Source organism: Cornus florida, unplaced genomic scaffold, assembly GCF_030987335.1.
Source record: "Cornus florida cultivar Cherokee Brave unplaced genomic scaffold, ASM3098733v1 CherokeeBrave_3.0.0_Hap2_Chr01, whole genome shotgun sequence".
NCBI lineage: Eukaryota > Viridiplantae > Streptophyta > Magnoliopsida > Cornales > Cornaceae > Cornus > Cornus florida.
In genome coordinates, this window is record NW_026775571.1 from 40,410,897 (window position 1) to 40,418,542 (window position 7,646).

Below are 7,646 nucleotides of genomic sequence, written 5' to 3' on the forward strand. Positions count from 1 at the left end.
CTTAGAATATAAACATACTACCACCTCTACCTCAATAGAGAATCAAATCTCTATAATCCAAGCAATCAAGCTCAAAATGTAAAACAAGTTTAGAGTTATTGAAGAGGAGAGTGAGAGGAATCTTTTCTCTCCCAAGGTTTTTACTCTAAGGTGAATAGAAGGAAGCTAAAATGAACCAAGAAGCTCTAAACCAAGCTTTCCACTAATGGTGGATTGGCTAGAGTCTTAAAGAACAAGTGTAAATGAAGAAGGTGAAGTGAAAATGGTGAGTGGAGGGTCTAGTAATCTTCCACTCACTATGTGCTCTTACACTACCTCTCACACACACACAATGCAAGACTAAATCTTAATCCTACACTTGTCACTAATCCAATGCTCCTCCCTAGGCTCAATCCTAAACCTACACTTGTCACAATTCAATGGCTACATGTGCACTAATCTAAGGCCAACAGTTGGGTGAATCTCCACCCTCCAAATGTCAAGAAGTCATGGTGCCAAGTCTCTTCACCCAAATGCCAACAAATGGTTCCATGAGAGTGTGACACTTATCACACTTTCCAAAAATTACAAAATAGTCCTTTTTAAAAATATCTTTCAAAATAAATTGCAAAAAGGTCCCTAAAATGAAAAATAATTATTTTACATAATTACATTAAAACCCCAAAAGTTATGAATAATTACAATAAAGTATGCATTCATGCCCTTTACAAGAAAAGTAAGCAACTAGCATGCTTTTCTACAAAAGTAAGAATACCAATGTCATGGAAATCAAATATTATGAATGCACAACAAGTGAGGTTATGCAAGGAAAAACGATAAACGGGAAAAAGACGAAATAAGGAAAAGACAAAATAGGAAAAAAACAAAAAAAGAAAATCGCCGAAATTGGAAAAGGTGGAAAAAGACTGGGTCATTACAACCTACCCTCCTTAAAAGGATTTCGTCCTCGAAATCGAGTCGTACATGAAAGAGAGAACAAATGGGGATACCGAGAGCGAACCTCCTGTTTGAGCTCCCAGGTAGCCTCCTTAACGCCGTGATGTCTCCACAAGACCTTAACCAATGGAATAGTCTTGGTCCGCAAAACCTGTTCCCGTGCATCAAGAATTTGGACCGGACCCTCCTCGTAAGTCGCGTCCTCATCAACAACAACATCCGTCCACCGTAAAACATGCGATGTATCCGGCTTGTACTTCCTCAACATAGATATATAAAAGACGTCGTGAACCCTATCCAGGTCTGGCGGTAATGCCAAATGATAAGCAACTTCACCGACGCGCTCTAAAATCTGAAATGGTCCAATGAACCTGGGAGACAGCTTGCCCGTCTACTGAAATCTCAAAAGTCCCTTCCGTGGAGAAATCTTGAGAAAGACATGGTCCCCTACTTCAAAGGACAATGATCTCCTCCTCTTGTCAGCGTAACTCTTCTGCCTGCTCTAAGCTGTAGCCAACCACTGTCGAATCAACTTGATCTTTTTTGTTGTCTCAAAGACAATGTCAGGACCTAAGGCGACTGTATCACCTACCTCGGTCCAACAAACTGGAGATCTGCAAGGTCTGCCATACAACACCTCAAAAGGTGCCATGTCAATACTGGTCTGGTAACTGTTGTTGTAGGCAAACTCAACCAAGGGTAAGTAATCCTCCCAACTACCCCCAAAATCCAAAATGCAAGCCCGTAGCATATCCTCCAATATCTGAATGGTACACTCCGATTGACCATCAGTCTGAGGATAGAATGCTGTGCTGAAATGAAGCCCCGTGTCAAGAGCCTCCTGAAAACTCTGCCAAAAGTGAGATGTGAACCTGGGATCCCTATCCGAAACAATGGACACTGGAACCCCGTGAAGCCTGACAACCTGCCCCACATACAGTCCACTAAGTCTCTCTGCGTCATCTGTCACTGCCATAGGCAAAAAGTGAGCCGTCTTAGTCAATCTATCAACAATGACCCAAACGACATCATTCCTTGCCTTGGATCTCGGAAGTCCCGTCACGAAATCCATAGTGATGTGCTCCCACTTCCACTCTGCCACTGGTAGTGGTTGCAACAAACTTGCCGGTCTCTGATGCTCTGCCTTCACTTGTTGACAAGTAAGGCATTTAGCCACGAACTGGGAAATATCCCATTTTATACTTTTCCACCAAAACTGTCTCGCAAATTATGCTACATCTTCGTACCACCAGGATGAACTGTGAGTCGAGAATGGTGAAAATCCCAAAGAACAACGTCACACAAGATAAGGGAACAAACATCCTTCCACTGTACCTAAGACCACTGTTTGAATGTAAGGTCCAACCCTCTACATTCCCACCGCCTGAAATCTGATCGTGGATGGACTTCATCTTCCCATCCTACTGTTGTGCCTCAATAACTCTACTAACAAGAGCTGGTTGAGCCACAAGGCTAAACAAAATAGCCGGTGAAACATCCTCATACAACTGCAAACCAAGGTCTGCAAGTTCTTCTAGCATCTTCCATCTATGAATGGAAATGCTAGCAAGAGTCCCCCGTAACTTCCGACTCAATGCATCGGCCACCACATTGGCCTTTCCTGGATGATATTGTAACTTAAAGTCATAGTCCTCCATGAACTTAACCCATCTGCGTTGTCTCAAGTTCAAATCCTTCTGAGAGAAGAGATACTGAGACTCTTGTGATTGGAGAAAACTTCGAACTTCTCCCCATACAAATAATGTCTCCACCCTTTCAGGGCAAAGATAACTGCTGCCAACTCCAAGTCATGTGTCGGATAGTTTAACTCGTGAGTCTTCAACTGTTGAGACCCATAAGCAACTACCTGTTTTGTTTGCATCAAGACGCAACCAAAACCTTCTCGCAAAGCATCACAATAGACCACGTAACCCAAACCATGTTCAGGTATGATCAAAACTGGAGCCGATGTCAATCTGACCTTCAACTCTTGAAAAGCAAAATCACAAGCCTCATTCCATATGAACTTGACCCCTTTGCGAGTAAGTCCAGTCATAGGTGCCGCTAGACGAGAAAAATCTCGAACAAACCTCTTGTAATAGCCGGCTAGGCCAAGAAAACTCTGAACTTCAAACACTATCTTCGGACGCTCCCAATCCATCACAGACTCAATCTTCGATAGATCCACTACAACACCACCCTCTGACACAACGTGTCCAAGGAACTTTACTTCTGGTAGCCAAAATTCGCATTTCTCGAACTTAGCATACAATTGATTATCCCTAAGGATTTACAACACTGTCCTCAAATGATACTGATGCTCCTCTACCGAAGCCGAGTATACCAAGATGTCATCAACGAACACCACCACAAATCTTTCAAGATAGTCACTAAATACACGGTTCATCAAATCCATAAAAGCTGCTGGAGCATTGGTCAAACCAAATGGCATCACCAGAAACTCATAATGGCCATACCGTATGCGAAAAGCGTTCTTGGATATATCCTCATCCCTAACCCTCAACTGATAGTAACCTGATCTCAAATTAATCTTCGAAAAGCATGTCGCTCCCTTCAACTGATCAAACAAGTCATCAATCCTAGGCAAATGATACCTGTTCTTGATCATAGCGTGATTCAATTTGCGATAATCGATACAAAGTCTCAAAGACCCATCCTTCTTCTTCGCAAAAAGAACCGGTGCTCCCCATGGTGAAGCACTAGGACGAATAAAGCCCTTAGCTTTCAAATCATCCAACTAACTTTTCAGCTCATCAAGCTCTACCGGTGCCATACGGTACGGCGCCATAGAGATGGTCGCTATACCGGGAATGACATCAATGGAAAAAACAACTCTCCTTAAAGGAGGTAACTGTGTCAGGTCCTTTGGAAAGACATCAACAAAATCCTCAACAACTGCCAGAAGAACACGACCCAAACTACTATCCTCGTCAACTAGCAAACTAGCCAAGTAGGATCTGTGGCGACTCCAGTCACCAATATTGAAAACCATCGCTGGGTGGGAATCACTCCGATCTCCCACAAAATGGAAACAATCTCCCTTGGGAGTGCAAATGGACACCCTCCTACAGAAGCAATCAATCGTAGCCCGAAAGAATGACAACTAATCCATCCCGAGAATGACGTCAAAGCCCGTCATGTCGAGAACAATGAAATCAAACTCTAAGGTCCGCCCAGCTATCTCAATAGCACAACCCCGACAAACACGATCCAAAGACACTGAACCCCCAACTGGTGTGTCAGCATAAAGAAGACTGTTCCAAAGTGTGACCTCCAAACCTAATGAACGTGCAAATGATGCAGAAATGAAAGAATGTGATGCACCCGTGTCAACAAGAACTCGTGCCCAAGAATTGAAAACCGAAAAGATACCTCGAACTGAAGAGGTGCCTGCAGAAGCATCCGCCTGTGGAAGAGCATAGGCTCGTCCCTGAGTCCTTGAGCCCTGTTATGAACTGCCCTGATAGCCTGACTGATGTCTAGAAGCAGTAGGTGTGGAACCCCTGGTCGGATAAGTGCCAACTGGCGCCACTGGCTGTGGTGCCTGAGGAATTCTGAAACTAGACTAAACCACTACAGACTGTGCTGGTACCATCTGTGAATCTATGCCACCACGTGACTTATTCAACAACCTTGGACAATCCTTCTTGAGATGGCCTGGTTGCTTGCAATAGAAGCCAGCTCCCTGCCCTGTTTTTATAAAAACTGAAGTCTGACTGGCCTGTGCCCGAAGCTGTGGGCAGCGAGGCTTGATGTGCCCCAGCTGTTGACAATGGTAACAAACTACTCCCTGGGTTGATCCCGAAGATACAGGAACTATGGGTGTAGAACGATTCTGCTGCAGTGCCCCCTGTGAGTGAGTATTGTTCCCTGCCCTGGCCTTCTTCCACTGACTCCCAGAAGATGATAGATTATCTCCACGAGGCTGCTTGTGTGAACCCCTAATCCGTAACTAATCCCGTTCTTCTGCTTTAGTTAGTATAGCCCTCTGAACCACTTCTTTGTAAGTCCTCAAATCAAGAATTGAGACCCGTGGCCTGATGTCAAGATATAGCCCATCCTGAAACTTCATTGCCCTGGCCTCGTCTGTTGCTACCATATCATCGGCATAACGAGAGAGAGAGAAGTAAATCGTGTCTCATACACAATGACACTCATAGTGCCCTGATAAAGACCTGCGAAATGTATCGTTATCTCCCGCCTCATAGCCCTAGGAAAGAAGCACTCGAAGAACAAATCTCTAAACTCGTTCCAAGTCATTAACTCAACATTGTGGACATTGGTCATAGACCTCCATCAAATATCTGCATCCCCTATGAACAAAGAAGCAGTTAAGGAAATCCTCAACTTGTCCGTGGGTACTGCCATACTGTCTAACTTGCGAACCATAAGGTCTAACCAAGCTTTTGAGACTAGCAGATCTGAACTCCCTACAAATAGATCAATCTTAACCCTCTGTAGTTGTATGAAGTACTCCAGTGCCTCATTGACTATTGGTGCTGGTGCCGGAATCTGTACCCCTGCCACCTACTTGCGTATCAACTCCTGTAGAGATTCAGCGATCCCCTAATTAATTCCCTGAGCCACGAACTGGAATCCTGGGCCTTCCCGGACCCTGTGTGAACTCGGTGTCAGCCACTTGCTTCTCACTACCTTGACTTGAAGACTCTCCACTCGTGATAACCATGATGCTAAATGTACAAAAGAAAGAAAGCCAACAATAACACAAGTTATTATGACCAAGTGCAACTCATCCTATGAATGTACGAAACATAAAGCAAGACAAGGCATGCAACATGCTGTCATGCTAAAGCAATTAAAGAAAGCTCTTAAAAAAATTAAGCACTTAAGCAATTAAGTATACATGTCAAACAAGGATGCTCTTAACCACATAGGCATATAAGCAGAAAGACATGTCATACTACCAAGCGTGTTATCAAGAAACACCTAAACATGTTATAATGCCAAAACATGTAATTAAAAGCATGTGAATGCATCAAAATATATCAACAAAAGCATGATATGCACCCAAAACCCATCGTCTTAAGGTATTCAAACCTAGGAGCTCTGATACCACTTGTGACGGCCCAAGTTTTTCAACCCGGTGCGTCAGTGATGATCCGAAAGTTAATCCGATAACGGATCCGAAATGCGGAAGAAAAGGATGAACAAAGGTCTTAAGAGATGGAAGTCACTCCTAAGACACAAATATGACCATTCATGAGATCATGAAACTTAAAGAGAGTAAGAATGGAAATAAAGATAAAAAAGGATAAAATTCGTCATTCAAGGGGCAAAATGGTCAATTCACAACAAAAGAGAGAAACTTGACTCTAAATAAGTCAAACAAGGTGTATACAACCTAATCAAATCATTTTCAAACATTCCAAGAGGTTCCATGAACATTGACTAAGAATCCCACATAATGCCCTATCCCGGTTGAAGTGAAAACTGAAACTACTTCACTAAAACATGAATAACTTCCACTGTGTTTGGAATCTAAAAATGGAATTGGTACCATTGGAAACTTGACTCAAAATCCATGAATTTAGGATCAAGAATCACCCCATTTGGATAAGAAACGAAGAAGTTATGACCCTTTGAAGTTAGAAGATCAGTGCTAAAACTCAACAGAAGCTAAGCTCGGGATCAAGCTATTTTGGTCGACCGAAATAAAGTTTTGGATGACCAAAATGAAGATGCTGAGAGCTAAAAACATGAAGAAAAGGTTCTTGTTGCTTCGGTAGACCGAAATAAAGGTTCGGTCGACCGAAATGACCCTTGAACAGTACATTTGGCTACTGGAATGTGATTTTTCTATGCATTGACAAACCCAAATGCCATCGGTCGACTGAAATAGAGTTTTAGTCGACTAAAATACCATGAAAAGCTGCTGAAAAATCTGATATGAGCCAAAGGTGTTAAAGTTCAACCTCAACTTTGAATCCTATTATGTTTTGGTTCACAATGAATATGTAAAACTGATTTTTTTTCATGAGTTTTGAGAATGTGAACATGTCAACAACTTTGATATGAGTACATGAATGTAAAATGATGGCCCATGGCCTTATACACATCAACTACAAGATTTTCATATGTTAAACCTCCAAAATCAGTTTTAATACATTTTGAAGCAAAAGTTTGATGCCATTTGAGTACAAATGCAAAAGCAAACATGTTTGGCCCTTAGCCTCTTTACATACATGTTTATAATGTCAAAAACAAATATTTGAGTGTCATTACATATCAAGAAAGCTACTAAAGCTCCAAGAGTACCATACACCCATGGCATTCAAAATATGATATCAAAAGAAAGGCATGCTAAATACTTGTATGTCAATATACAAAAATGCTTCAAATAGCTCAAAAGCTTCTAAGGATGATGAACATCCAAGAACATGGTCTCTTTACCTAAAAAACAACCTAAACCACTAGGGTGAGTAATCAAGTTACTCGTAGGAAGAAGCACATGCGTATACCCTAAAGTTTTAATATCATTGCAAGATCAATATAGACGAATACAAGGGAGCATTCCACTTAACGTCTATGTTCAAGGTATTCTAAGGGATCATCTTAAGCTAACTTGAATGATTCTTTAGCAATATATATCATTATCAATGTACTTAACAACATCAATTCGCCAATAACAAGAATTTCAAGTTACAATTAAACATTTGGTTGTCAACTTG